The sequence below is a fragment of the Natator depressus genome, chromosome 3 (genome assembly GCF_965152275.1).
Source record: "Natator depressus isolate rNatDep1 chromosome 3, rNatDep2.hap1, whole genome shotgun sequence".
Taxonomy (NCBI): Eukaryota; Metazoa; Chordata; order Testudines; family Cheloniidae; genus Natator; species Natator depressus.
In genome coordinates, this window is record NC_134236.1 from 67,557,565 (window position 1) to 67,573,189 (window position 15,625).

The 15,625-nt window shown below is 42.1% G+C and overlaps 1 long non-coding RNA gene across 3 annotated transcripts in view; it reads left to right on the forward strand.

The window, feature by feature from the left end:
• Positions 1–14,524, forward strand: part of LOC141984737 (uncharacterized) — a 46,610-nt gene extending 32,086 nt beyond the window's left edge. For 2 of the 3 annotated variants that reach the window (XR_012638794.1, XR_012638792.1), the window contains exons 3-5: positions 9,698–9,774; positions 12,643–13,008; positions 14,233–14,524. This is a non-coding gene — a long non-coding RNA (uncharacterized LOC141984737). The remainder of the gene's footprint in view (positions 1–9,697; positions 9,775–12,642; positions 13,009–14,232) is intronic. The other variant, XR_012638793.1, reaches the window with a different exon arrangement.
• The last annotated feature ends 1,101 nt before the right edge of the window (positions 14,525–15,625 follow it).

Below are 15,625 nucleotides of genomic sequence, written 5' to 3' on the forward strand. Positions count from 1 at the left end.
AAGAATGTAACCATAGAAAGCTTTCCTTCAATCTTTATATCTGCCCCAAAGTGATACAGATGCAGCTTTCCCCGAAGCAACAGCCATTTGCCTTCAGGCAGAAACTCCAAAGGTACCCAACACTTAGGGAGCATGACCATAGCAGAGGAAGAGATATAGGGTATGACACTGGTATGAGAGATGGAACATCTGAGCTCTCACCCCACCCCAATAACTCTCTACCACAGCTAAAATTCCCATGCCACTGACTATTGGCAGAGAAATGAGACTAATATCCACCCGCCATCCTTGACACTAACACCTACCTCACAATATTTTCCAGCAAAGGCACCTACATCCAACTGAAGAAGAACAGTGTCTCTCCCTGCAGGACCAATGCCTGAAGCAGATAAGACAACTGACCTTGCGAGAACTGCCAGATGGACCCTTCAATAGCCTTTTTCAAATATGTTAAAATAATATTGGGGTTAAATTTGAAAGATGCATATGGAACCCTCTGAGCCTCACCCACAACCTTCAAAATTTACTAACCTTTTGAGGCAAAGGGAAGTATAGAAATGGAGCAAGTTAAAGCTGAAATTTGGAGGATCTTGTATTTTATCTAAGAGATAGTGTTGCTTAGAAGCAACATACTGTACTTAGTAAATCTCAGACACAATAGGATGAGTTAGGGATAGTTAGTAACTTTGAGCTTTTTGACTTCTAATTAGGTCCAGAATATTATTAGGAATAATCAATTGTAAGAGCTACTATAATAGAACCAAACCATTAATCTTTTTAATTTGCCATACTGGATTGGCCCACTGATCTGTTTTGTATAGCACTCGGCCTTTGACCGTGACAAATACTTGATGTTTCAGAAGGAGGCAAACTTCTTCTAATGCATGTGACACACTGAATGGTTATTTGGAGGGGATGATAAATTCTTTCTCAACTATCACAAGCAATTGGTTTGTGCCTTAAAACATGAAGCTAGATTTCTTTTGTATATTTTTGCTCTAGCCAATGATCCAATACTTTTTAAATCAAAGGGAGCCTTTCTGGGGATTTCAGCGGGGGTTGAGTCAGGCCCATAACTAAAATTATTATTTTATTGTTACACATACAGTGCTCAGTCTTGAAAATCCTTGTGCATGTGATTAGCTTTACTCAGATGTGTAATGTTAGTCCTGTGTGGTGGATTAGACCTTAAATTCTGTAATCCCTTGAAAGATCCAACTAAACTATTTAACACTGACTTCCTGTGATAGTGGTCTAAACAATTTACTGTTAAATTGGCAATCTTATCTCAGTGTTTGAAGATTTGTTTTGAAAATATTTAATTATTACAACTCCACACTTCTTTAGATGAACTAATGAAATTCAGCCTATCTTCACTCATAAGGGGGAAAGATTCCTACCAGGTAAACACAATTTATGTGACAAAAATAATTGCTCTGATGCATTCAAACTGATTTGAAATCAAGTTTTCTGATAAATGTATAATGTGGTATCTGGCATACTGAGTACACATGTAACAAACAGATGTGGAAAAATGCCTCTTTATTAGCAAAGTCCTGACACAGGGAAGAAAGGAGAGCAGCAGAATACGGACCCTGGACTTCAGAAAAGCAGACTTTGACAACCTCCAGGAACTGATGGGCAGGATCCCCTGGGAGAATAACATGAGGGGGAAAGGAGTCCAGGAAAGCTGGCTCTATTTTAAAGAATCCTTATTGAGGTTACAGGGAAAAAACATCCCAATGTGTAGAAAGAATAGTAAATATGGCAGGCGACCAGCTTGGCTTAACAGTGAAATCCTTGCTGATCTTAAACACAAAAAAGAAGCTTACAAGAAGTGGAAGATTGGACAAATGACCAGGGAAGAATATAAAAATATTGCTTGGGCATGCAGGAATGAAATCAGGAAAGCCAAATCACACCTGGAGTTGCAGCTAGCAAGAGATGTTAAGAGTAACAATAAGGGTTTCTTCAGGTATGTTAGCAACAAGAAGAAAGTCAAGGAAAGTATGGGCCCCTTACTGAATGAGGGAGGCAACCTAGTGACAGAGGATGTGGAAAAAGCTAATGTACTCAATGCTTTTTTTGCCTCTGTCTTCACGAACAAGGTCAGCTCCCAGACTGCTGCACTGGGCAGCTCAGCATGGAGAGGAGGTGACCAGCCCTCTGTGAAGAAAGAAGTGGCTCGGGACTATTTAGAAAAGCTGGACGAGCACAAGTCCATGGGGCCGGATGCGCTTCATCCGAGAGTGCTAAAAGGCGGATGTGATTGCAGAGCCATGGGCCATTATCTTTGAAAGCTCATGGCGATCGGGGGAGGTCCCGGACGACTGGAAAAAGGCTAAGGTAGTGCCCATCTTTTAAAAAGGGAAGAAGGAGGATCCTGGGAACTACAGGCCAGTCAGCCTCACCTCAGTCCCTGGAAAAATCATGGAGTAGGTCCTCAGGGAATCAATTCTGAAGCACTTAGAGGAGAGGAAAGTGATCAGGAACAGTCAGCATGGATTCACCAAGCGCAAGTCATGCCTGACTAATCTAATTGCCTTCTATGACGAGATAACTGGCTCTGTGGATGACGGGAAAGCAGTGGACGTGTTGTTCCTTGACTTTAGCAAAGCTTTTGATACAGTCTCCCACAATATTCTTGCCAGTAAGTTAAAGAAGTATGGGCTGGATGAATGGACTATAAGGTGGATAGAAAGCTGGCTAGATCGTCGGGCTCAACGGGTAGTGATCAGTGGCTCCATGTCTAGTTGGCAGCCGGTATCAAGTGGAGTGCCCCAAGGGTCGGTGCTCGGGCCGGTTTTGTTCAATATCTTCATTAATGATCTGGAGGATGGTGTGGATTGCACCCTCAGCAAGTTTGCAGATGCCACTAAACTGGGAGGAGAGGTAGGTACGCTGGAGGGTAGGGATAGGATACAGAGGGCCCTAGACATATTAGAGGATTGGGCCAAAAGAAATCTGATGAGGTTCAACAAGGACCAGTGCAGAGTCCTGCACTTAGGACGGAAGAATCCCATGCACCGCTACAAACTAGAGACCAAGTGGCTAGGCAGCAGTTCTGCAGAAAAGGACCTAGGTGTTACAGTGGACGAGAAGCTGGATATGAGTCAACAGTGTGCCCTTGTTGCCAAGAAGGCCAATGGCATTTTGGGATGTATAAGTAGGGGCATTGCCAGCAGATCGAGGGACGTGATCGTTCCCCTCTATTCGACATTGGTGAGGCCTCATCTGGAGTACTGTGTCCAGTTTTGGGCCCCACACTACAAGAAGGATGTGGAAAAATTGGAAAACGTCCAGCAGAGGGCAACAAAAATGATTAGGGGACTGGAACACATGACTTATGAGGAGAGGCTGAGGGAACTGGGATTGTTTAGTCTGCGGAAGAGAAGAATGAGGGGGGATTTGATAGCTGCTTTCAACTACCTGAAAGGGGGTTCCAAAGAGGATGGATCTAGACTGTTCTCAGTGGTAGCAGATGACAGAATGAGGAGTAATGGTCTCAAGTTGCAGTGGGGGAGGTTTAGGTTGGATATTAGGAAAAACTTTTTCACTAGGAGGGTGGTGAAACACTGGAATGCGTTACTTAGGGAGGTGGTGGAATCTCCTTCCTTAGAAGTTTTTAAGGTCAGGCTTGACAAAGCCCTGGCTGGGATGATTTAGTTGGCGATTGGTCCTGCTTTGAGCAGGGGGTTGGACTAGATGACCTCCTGAGGTCCCTTCCAACCCTGATATTCTATGATTCTATGATAAAGTGATGAACAACCTTCAAACATTACATTAAGCTCTCAATAACTGTCATAATGAGAAACAAACTGAGCTAAAACCTGATCTTTTACACTGGAACAACCACACTACTTCAGTAGTTTCCTCAATGTGGCTGAGCAGAATTAAGTCTATATTTAAATGTCAATACACCTCTACCCCGATATAACATGATCCGATATAACATGAATTCGGATATAACGCGGTAAAGCAAAAATGGTTTTTGTCTCATCTACAACATACAATACTTTTATTCTGTTTAATCCCAGTTTATACATTTAATGATTACCGTGTACAAATTCAGTATGTATGTTTTTACAAGCCTGCCTTGGATCGAAAGTCGAAACACAAAGCCGAGCGCATTTTCAGTATTTTTAAACTTTCACACCGATCTTCATTGCATAAAAAACAGTCTTGTCTGCAAGTCTTAATTAAAGTTATAATGTTGACAATTTAAATCCGTTGATAGTTTAAAAACATTGAAAGTTTAAATTTGTTTTGTGGACAACAAAACCATGTGCGAGGTGGTAGCTAATTTTCAACGGCCGTTATAATAAAAATAGCCTTTGTATTTATAACCATGACTAATTTATCAAAAAGGAGAGTTCAGTCTAACTTCGTCGTTGACTAACCTGCTGCCGCCTTGCCAGTTTAACGTTGTTACAAAACCATCTGTGGTTGGTGCCTCAGCTCTTAAAATGTGGCTTGTGTCAAATTACATACATACAGTACATTGTCTGTACAAATGTGCATGTATCAAAGTGGTGGAATGAATGTGCAACAATGAGAAGGCAGGGGTAAACGTATGTTGCCTGCCCGTGGTCCCATTAGGCGTTCTCATCTCTCCCGCCTATTTTAATCTCATTTCTAAATTGTGTGCAGTACAGACTAAGTTTAAGTTGTCTCACTAGTGGTATTTTGGAACCATTGTAACTCTGTGCTCACATTTTCTAAACAATTAAAAAAAATTGTTAGCATTAATATTAAAATACCATTGACATGATGGCAAGTAGTTCACAGCCACGGAAATGAAAGGCATGGACAGTCACAGAAAAATTGGAAGCTTTGGGCAGACTGAAATCAGGAATGAGCCAAGCGAAGGTCTCAAAAGAACTAGGAGTGGGGGAATCAACATTAAGAGGGTGGATCAAAGGTGAGGAAAAATTACGATCAATGCTAGTTGAACTGGATGAAAGTGAAGGCCTGGAAAGGAAGTGCCTAAAAACTGCCCAGGATAACCAACTAGGTAGAGCAGTATTTACGTGGTTTACCCAAGAATACTCCGACAGCACGCCAATTTCCGGCGACATTATAAGGAAACAAGCGGAGAAATTGAAGAAGGATCTCGATTTTAGACGCTCGGACGAGGACACTTCTGCACATCAAGGTAACAAATTTAAAGCTAGCAGTGGATGGCTTAATCGTTTTAAAAAATGTCATGGCATTCGGCAAGTCACAATTTCAGGAGAGACGTGCTCTGCAGATATAAAAGCTTGCGACGAATACTCACTAAAGTTACAAGAGATCATCATCGAGGGTGGCTATGCTCTGGAGCAAATCTATAACGCTGATGAAACCAGCTTATGTTACCGTATGCTGCCGGATAGAACACTTGCTTCTAGGACCGAAGAACAAAAGGCCGAAGGTTTTAAGGTGATAAAAGAGAGAGTGACGATACTTTTCTGTGTGAATAAAACCGGTTCACATAAACTTAAACCTCTGTGCATAGGCAAATCCAGGTCACCTAGGGCTTTCCACCATAAGAACATGGATTCGCTTTCATTCATTTATCACCATTCAAAAAATGCCTGGATGACATTGGATATTTTCGAGGAATGGTTTAATAAATATTTTGTACCAGCTGTCCGGAGCCACCTACTCATACAAAACCTGGAGCCAAAGGCACTGATCCTACTTGACACCTGTCCTCCCCACCCCCCAGTTGAGACCTTAACCAGCAAAGATGGGAAGATAAAGGTGAGCTATCTTCCTAAGAACATGACGTCCAAAATACAGCCCCTCGATCAATGCATTATAGCCACATTTAAAATGAACTATCGTAAAGCCTTAGTAAAGAAAATTGTTGAGGACAACAGTAGCATAATGGATGTAATCAAGAAATTGAATTTGCTGGATGTATTTAACTTAGGCGAGACAGCCTGGCTAGGAATCACTCCATCAATGTTAGAGAAATGTTGGCATCGTGGTCTCAAAAGTGCTTTTGTCACTGAAAGCGACAACAACCAAGATGAGGAAGAACACGAAGATGAGAACAACTTGGAATTTTATGGAAGAGGAGGCCATGGAGGCAGAACAAGTCTACAGGGAACTTACGGCTCAAAGTGGGATAGCTGATCATAGAATCATAGAATATCGGGGTTGGAAGGGATCTCAGGAGGTCATCTAGTCCAACTCCCTGCTCAAAACAGGACCTATCCCCAACTAAATCATCCATCAAGACTGGATGGAGGTGGATGCTATGTGTCCAACCTATGAACGACTTCCAGATGTACATATAATTCATAATGTTGCCCCTCAACCACCTGGTGCCTCAGAAAATGTGTCTAACCCTGAGGATAGTGACGAAGAACCCTTGGAGCCATTGCCCAAAGCTGCTGATGTGGTTGAAAGGTTAGAGATTGGTCTTAAGTGGCTAGAAAGCCAGGATGTGGATAGACTGCAAATACTGCAGTTAAAATCCATAATTGGCCTGGTGAAGAAGAAGGCTCGCAGTAGCATGAAGCAACAAAGTATATCCAATGTCATCCAAGTTTTTTAAAAATTAAAAAAATGTTAAGGGGTGCATCTTAAATAAGAAAGCATCTTGTACACCAAAAAAAGGTATTTACTATTTTATCAATGTCTCTAAACTTGATTACTTTACCTTTTTTAGCTTCATTTTAACCTTTTCTATAAGTAAAAACTCCGATCTCCAAAATGTTTTCAAATGATTTAATAGTTAACAGTTCATATTACTTAACAACCTACGTATAACATAGTTGGCTAAGTGACAAAGGGGCCCATGCTCCTATTTGCTAAGAACTGATCCCTGTGGGACCCCACTGGAGACAGACCCACTCAGTGAGAATTCCCTGTTTACAGTTATATTTTGAGACCTATCAGTTAACAGTTTTTAATCTATTTAATGAGTGCCATGTTAATTTTATTCTAGTTTTTAATCAATATTTGCAGCACCAAGTCCAATACCTTACAGAAGTCAATTATATCAACACCATTACTTTTATGAACCAAATGTATAATGTCATAAAAAAAATCAGTTAGTTTTACAGGTTCTATTTTCCATAAACCCATGTTGATTTGTCTTAATTACATTCTCCTCCTTTAGTTCATTATTAATTTAGCACTGTATCAGTAGCTCTTCTATCTTGCCTGGGATTGAAGTCATGCTGACAGGCCTATAATTACCCAGGTCATCCCATTTACCCTTGGCTTTCTTCCAGTCTTCCCCAGTGTTCCAGAACATGGAGTCCACTCACATTATTACACGAGAAACACAGCTCAGGGGAACATGGTAGCAGCGGTCAGTCGTGTGACTTACAGCAAGAAAGTGTGTTTAACCAGAAAACAAAGCAGCAGCTGAAACAGAGTAAACACACAGCATGGAGGGACTTGGACGACTGGAAAAGCCTAATTTCCAGACAAACCTTTCACAAGCACAGAAGCAAGAACTGACTCTGTATACAGAGCTGACTGTGAAAGGCTGATGATATCCTGAACAAACCTGATGGAATGAAGATAAACTTTATTGAATTAGGGATAATACCTTTGGGGTACACTGTATTAAAAATGCAGTTGGATATTGTATATACCTTCTCTACTAGGGAAGGGGGATGCTAATGTATTTTCTCTATATCCGCTTCTGAAGCCACCCCCTGGAGATATGTATATACTAATTCAAACTGGATTTTCCAGAGACCAACAGACAAAGAAAAGACTCTTGGATAAAAGCCTGGGTTCTAAGCTGACTTAGGGTCTTCTTCCTGATCTAGCAAACTGACTGGACCCCTGGTCCATGGAGACCCCCACTCCTTAGGGGAGGGTTGAAAGGACGTCACCTAGGGAGGCCTCAGAAGACTGCTTGTTCTGAGCCGAAGCTCTGATGAACTCGTAACCTCAAGTGGGGTGATTCCTGGTGAGCTTATTAGCATAGGTGCAGGTTCTTTTATTATTTTAATGTTTCTCTGTAATACCTTTTACCTGAAGAAGAAAGCAGGCTTGCTTAGAAAGAACTGTGAGGTACATAGCTGTAGAAACTACTCTTACCAGGCTCTGAGGAGAAAGCAAGCAGGTTTGTTTCGACAGACTCTTTGCTGGGAAATACACAGCCAAGGCAGGGACCTGTGCAGGCTGGGAATATCTTGGTCAGAAGAGAGAGAGGTGTGTGTCTCCGCCTAGAAAGGCAACAGCTGAGGACCTGAGCGTGGGTGGCCTTGCTGAACCACTGAGGGGAAATACAGGAGCAGTTGCCCTGAACTTTGACACTGACCATGGGGGATAAAGATGAGAAAATGAAGGTAAAACTTTTTTTTACTGTCACTGGGAAAACACTGCCATGCAGTGTGGCCAACTCTTGTGATTCCTTTTATCATGTGTCTTGTGGTACTCAGTGTGTTTTCTTGAAGTCCCAGCTCTTGGAGTCATATGAATACAACAATTTCAGCTTTCATTTTTTTTTAAATGGAATCTAAGTTTCTAGCCCTCCTGATTGCAAATATGCTTGAAAATTTTTTGAACCCTAAAACTTCAAAAAGCCAGAAGGCAAATAAAGATTTTCAAATACATTTTTAATATCACATTTTTCTGCCTGTGATGGGGGTGTATAAACCCCATACTGGGACAGGTGTGATTAAGGGCACAGGTGACTCTGCTCTACCAAACTTGCAGAGCCCGCTCCACCTGGAGGAGGAGCTTATAAAAGGGAGCCAGACTGCTCAGGTATGGGGGTGGAGAAGACAGAACGGTGTTGGACTATATAGCTCTCCAACACTTCGATGAGATGTTGCCACCCTTAAAATGGCACGGAAGGCTACGAAGGACAAAAGCAGCTATACAGAAGGTTGACGTTGGTTCCAACAGCTGCAAATAAACAACACCCTTTCCATAAAAAGGATGTGCCTGCCTCTGAAAGAACAAAGCTGCAATTCCTGCTTATTTGCCACAATTGTCTTCATGACATCCTTCTTGTAGCAGTGTTCATGTACTCATGTCCAGCACTGGGTGGCAGTACTAACTCAGATATACAGCATGTCAGGGCCATCATCTATGTCTTTGCCATTTTTCGTAACGTTTCAGGATTGCCAGAGCACACAGTGTCCCATTGTAGATGCCCTACTTTCCCTTACAGTTTTTGTATCTGAACTTTTTCCTTGTTTTACACTGAAAAGCAATTTGTAGTAATATCCATCCATCTCCTTTTCCAGTGGAAGCTTCATAGTTCGGAAAGGGAGAATGACATGGGGTCCTATAAACTACAGGCTTCTATCTCTTTCACTACAGTCTGGGGTTGGAGTTTATAGTTTAGCTGAAGTTATCACAGATACACCTAGATACACCATTTTCTAGTGGTCTGTATAGTTCATCTAGGGTTTTTTTCCCCTCTGACATGATTTTTCCTGTTCTTAACCTTGTTTGTTTACATTTTTACCAATCACATAAAGGGGAAGAAATATAAATATCACCAGTAATCTGCTAAAGTTGAAATCTTTTCTCCACACTCTCATTTGCCCTGGTATTGATAGGTTGGTGTGTAGCAGAGTTTTTATGAAGAGCGGTTTGTTTGCAAGAGTTCAGTTGACCTCTTTCATGGGCTTCCATTTGTGGCTTTGTATCTCTGAAGTTTCAGGTTTGAATGAACACAGCAAGTTTCACCTGGTTCCACTGCAAACAATCAGTGTCTCATTCCCTCTAGTGCAGGTCCACAAGGAGGATGACCTACTATTGCTGGCAGAGGCTTGTGGATATAAAGGTTCCAACCCTGCTGTTGAGGTACGTAAGTCACAATATGATGCCACATGATGGAATTTCTGTGGTTTTTTTGTTTTTTTCTTAAAAACCTTAGCAAATAACACACAACTCTTAAAAGACCAGTAAGGTTGCAAAGTCAAGCACTCAAAAGTTAGGAAGTGCCAGAATTAAGGTTGCCATTGCCATCTTTAATTATGATGATAGTTTCTAATTACATGATCATGCTGTTTTCCTCCACAGAAGCTGCTTCATTCAGTGCACAGGATGGACCTGCTTTGAAGATGAATCAAGTTGTGTCATGAAGGAAGCTGTCTGTAGGACCCCTTCTTCATTTGCTGTAGAACTTAGGTGTGTTAAGACAGTTGAATGCTTCCTTGGAGAACTGCATTCTATTCTACCTGTGCCACAGATATTCTCTGTGCTAGTTAAGTTACTTAAACCAAACTTTTCGTAGGTGTTCACTAGTTGAAGGTGCCTTATTTTCTGGATTCCTGAGATTCTCGTCTCTGACTTGCAGAAGTGTTGTGCACTCTCCACTGCAACTGAAGTCTGTGGGAGCTGTGCTTTGAACATAGAAAGTGTTATATAATCCTAAGTACTCTGAAAAGTCAGGTTTTAGGCATCTCAAATTGTCCATTCAAAATTAGTGGACTCTTTTGACCTTAATCTGTTTGTGCCTTATTTCCCCATCTGTAAAATGGGGATAATACTAGCCCATCGTTTCACAGGGGTTTTGTGAAGATGCTTAATATTTGTAAAGTACTCAGATAATATGGTGATGAACACCAGAGAAAAGCTCACAAGGAAATCAATAATACTGTTTCCAGGACAGGGCGTGCCTAGTGTTCAGTAAATAAGGCGTGATGCCATTTATTGAACAATATATTGAACAAAATACTAAATAGCTCCTCACTAAGTGAGAATTGTCCATCCTGTGCACTGAATGTCAGGGGTCCTGTGAAAAACTCTGTGATCATTTAATTAAAGGCCACATCATAATATATATGCACAAAGGGGCCAAATCAAAGTTGTGCAGGAAGCTTTAATTCTGCATTTCTTAACTTTTGAATACTAGTCTCTGCAATATTAGAAACACATGAATTGAGAAAGGTAATTACTATTAGACTTGTTCTAATTCTTTCAGTTTGGTCTGTCATGAAGTATATATTTCACCAGCTGATTCCAACTTAAAATGAAAGGCAGGCATTTCAGGAGATATGGCTTGCTCAGCTGCACATTGCTCTAAAATGGTTGGGGAAAGGCTTTCTTCCCAATTGTCTCTTCAAATGGGGTTCTTAGTATCAGGGAAATTATTAGTTCTCAACCTCTCAAGTCTTTCATCCTGTAACCATTTGCCTGCTGTGCCTACCATTTTCATTAGTCTTTCCTCATGATTGCTGCTTGTATCTTGGCAGCACTATTCACAGCCATCCTTCTGCCCAAAGCTTGTGACCAACTCTCCAGGTCAAGTGCCTTTTTTCTTACACCTCATTCCAGTGGCTAGAAATTTGTTTCCCTTGCTGTCAGAATAGCTTGCAGGAATTAGCTCAGTGAGGCCCTCTGTGCATTAGAAACATTAGAAATGTGTACCTGTATTACAGCAACTGCCACCAAAGGTGCAGCTGCACTGGCACTAGCAATGGTGCCCCATATAGTATCCTACTGACAAGCACAGCGGAGCCATGATAAACCCTTTATTGTAAGCCAAGGTCTGAAAGCTCTTGCCTGCCATCTATTGATGAACTGGGGGAAGAAATTTCAGGAGCCGACTGTATTCACTTAGGTAAAGTAGGTTGCTGTGCCTAGGTCAGCATTTCTCAAATGTGGCCACCAGAGGCTTTTTTTTTTTTTTTTTACTACCACAGCAGCCTCCAAAGCATGGGCAGAGACTGGGGTGGGGTGGGGGGGTATAGAGGGCCTTGCTTCCCCAAACTGTATATGTTGATAGCGGAGGGGCACAAGTTAAAGTTTCAGCTGCCCCCGGAATGGCTCGACTCACAGCCCCACTCTACCCTCCCCGAAACCAGCACTCCTTCCCAGCAGCGCCCAGCTGTTGCTCCTGAATAGCTGTTGCCAAGGGCAGTGAGATGCACCATCTTGGTGTTTGCACTGGTGCTGCCAGCAGGGATGGGTGCCTTGCACTGCACAGATGCTTTGGGGGCTCTGGGTAGTGCCTCTGGAAACATGTGGGGCCGGTGTGCCTGGCACCGGAGGCGGCTCTTGTCTGTGGAGGCAGCTGCGGTGTTCAGTCACCAGGGCTCTCCCCTGGGCAGTTCCCCTGCTTCTGCCCAGCCAGGGCATGAGATGCCTGGGGCTCTGCAGCCAGCTGGTGAGTTCTGACCCATCTTCCCTGGGGCAGACTCTTGCTGAAGGGCCATCGGAGGCAGGGACAGAGATGGGTCAGCACTTGGATGTGTCTCGGAAACAAACAAAAATAAAATGCACATAAAGTTAATTATGTATTTTAGGAAAAATTATCAGAGTGGCCACCAGCAAAAGTCAGAGTGCAGCCACCAAACATGTGTTGTGAGAACCCCTGGTCTAGGTGATCATCTGACAAACCTGCTTTGCTAAAGTTATCAATTTTGGCTGTTTTGGGTTAAACTTCACTTTTAGTTTTGGCTGCAAGGGTAATGAAATTGTTTTTATCTTTATGTATGACTAAAGGGCAGCAAAACTGTACTTAACATGTCTTAATTGAAGAGGGGTCACTCTAACTTGAACCTCCTTTGCTAAGCAGGGGGTAGTGATGCCAAGTGAAAGTCAAAGGTGGTGGGAATAGCTGTTCCTACCTAGTTGTGCCACAGACTCTGTTAGATATCCCTTGGCTCTCCCTTCCAATATTTAAAGACAGGTGATCAGACTCAAGTTAGAGCCCTTTTCTTCTAGGGGGCTGACTCCTAAACCTGGTATGGAGACAGTAGTGTGGCGAGAGACAGAATGCAGCAGCAGCGAGGTTTCCTACTACACACAAAAATCACTAAAAGCTGGGGCACAGAACCCTCAGAACACAACATCACATCAACAGGCAGAGCTGATCAGTGGTGATCAGCAGCAAGCGGTAGCAGTGGCATTGCTTGACACACATCCACTCCAGAAGTGGGAAGTGAACTCACAAGAATGCATCCCCGAATTCTGGCTTTGTTGACCTAACAACAAACCGAGAGCAATCCAGTGGAGGGAAAGGGGAGAGGCACGTCTGAACTTTCATACCAAGAGCTGGGAAACTGAGGACACCGCCCAAGATATTGTGGGGTGAGTGTTTACTTTGTGTCTCCATGCTTTTGAAATCATTGTTGTGATGTGTTTCCGAATTAATGCTGAATTCCTTCTACTCTTAAATTTTCTCTTGTTATACAGACTCCGCACTTGCGAGTGGGGAAGTATTGCCTCAGAGGTGCCCCAGGGAGGGAATACAACAAAATCCAAGTGAAAGGAAATACACTTTATCTATACAATAGGCTTTATGCAGAGCTGTATTAATAAAAGCATAACATTTTTCACCTAGATTCTGAATGGACAGACAAATAGTTGCTAGAAATGAACCAACTTAAACTGGCAGTGGATGAGTTTCATTGGAATGACAGTATCTTTGTTCTGCCATATAATTTCCTGCTTTATCCAAAATGTTAAATTATTCCCTTCTGTACAGAAGATGGTCCTAATTAACTTTACTAAAATTAGTTTTGAAGAAATATGTTTGGCATCCATTTTGATCAGTGTCTTTATCTGGCTCCCACAGTTGCAATACTAATGGTGCAGATAAATAGGATAAATATTTGGTTGACTCTGACTTTATATGCTTTATATCCTAGAACTGGAAGGGGCCTTGTGAGGTCATCTATTCCAGTCCCCTGCACTAATGATCTAGACCATCCCTGACAGGTGCTTGTCTAACCTGCTTTTAAAAATCTCCAGTGCTGGAGATTCCACAAACTCCCTAGGCAATTTATTCCAGTGCTTAACCACCCTGACAGTTAAGAAGTTTTTCCTAATTGAAGGGCTAAAATCCATATGCTGTTTATGTTACAACCTGATATATAGACTGTGTCAGCTCTTTTTACAGACCCAAAATCCAGAGTTTGGTCAAGAAGACAGAGGCCTAGCAAAAAGAGTGAACAATATTAGCTAAGAAGCAGAACAAACAAAGGACAACCTTGCTTTTTGCTAAGATAAGCTTGGTCAGCAAGAAGCCAGGTGGAAATTATAATTGGGGGTTTATCTCAAAGTTGCAAACAGACCAAAGAAATGAAGGGGGCCCTGTTTCTTCTGTAGAAGAGGTGCCTTCCCACACACCAGCCTTGAGTTTATGGAAGAGGTTCAAACACATCAGTATGAGATATGATATCCTTCCTCTCACAGATGTGCACCTCTCCTCCAAGCCATTGCCAGTGCCTGCCTTAGAAACACTAATGAATAATTAAAAGACAATCTTTATTGCTACATACTTTTCATTTGTCCTTTTGCTTTAACTCCTAGGGGTGTACCTGTTGGACAATCAGGGGAGCTACTTCATTCGTATGGATCCCAAAACAGAATTCAACATATATATTTTATACTAACACACTCTATATATTGTTTAATGGAAAACACCTGTGTACTAATTACCATGGGCGGAGACATTATGTAACCTTTTGACCATTGGCTACTGTGCTTATCTTGTCTTGCTGCTAGATCTATCAAGGGGTTTGGGACTGCCTACCCTGTCATTTCTCTCCGCCCATGGAAAATCCATATAATCCATTGTAATCAATTGTTTGGCAGTGTCTCTGAGCCTAATAAGCGAGGTGACGCTCCGTCAGCGCTGTGCATAATAAACCCACGTGCTTGATTCTACACGGTGTCCATATTTGTTCCTTCACTAATGTCCAACCTAAACCTCCCTTGCTGCAATTTAAGCCCATTGCTTCTTGTCCTATCCTCAAAGGTTAAGAAAAACAATTTTTCTTCCTCCTCATTTTAACAACCTTTTCCAAACTTGAAAACTGTTATGTCCCCACTCAATCTTCTTTTCCAAACTAAACAAACCCAATTTTTTCAATCTTCCCTCATAGTCATGTTTTCTATACCTTTAATCATTTTTGTTGCTCTTCTCTGGACTCTCTCCAATTTGTCCACATCTTTCCTGAAATGTGGTGCCCAAAACTGGACACAATAGTCGAGTTGAGGCCTAATCAGAGTAGAGCAGAAGAATTACTTCTCGTGTCTTGCTTACAACACTCCTGTTAATACATCCCAGAATGTTTGCTTTTTTTGCAACAACATTACACTGTTGACTCATATTTAGCTTGTGGTCCACTATGACCCCCAGATCGCTTTCCGCAGTACTCCTTCCCGGGCAGTCATTTCCCATTTTGTATGTGTGCAACTGATTGTTCTTTCCTAAATGGAGTATTTTGCATTTGTCCTTATTGAATTTCATCCTGTTTACTTCAGACCATTTCTCCAGTTTGTCCAGATCATTTTGAATTTTAATCCTATCCTCCAAAGCACTTGCAACCTCTCCCATCTTGGTATCGTCAGCAAACTTTATAAGTGTACTGTGTATGCCATTATCTAAATCATTGATAAAGATATTGAACAGAACCAGACCCAGAACTAATCCCTGCGGGACCCCACTTGTTATGCCCTTCCAGCATGACTGTGAACCACTGATAACTACTCTCTGGGAACGGTTTTTCAACCAGTTTTGCACCAACCTTATAGTAGTTCCAGCCAGGTTGCATTTCCGTAGTTTGTTGGAGAATGTCATGTGAGACAGTGTCTAAAGCTTTACTAAAGTCAAGATATACCACAGCTACCGCTTCCCTACCCCATCCACAAGGCTTGTTACCCTGTCAAAGAAAGCTATCAGGTTGGTTTGACATGATTT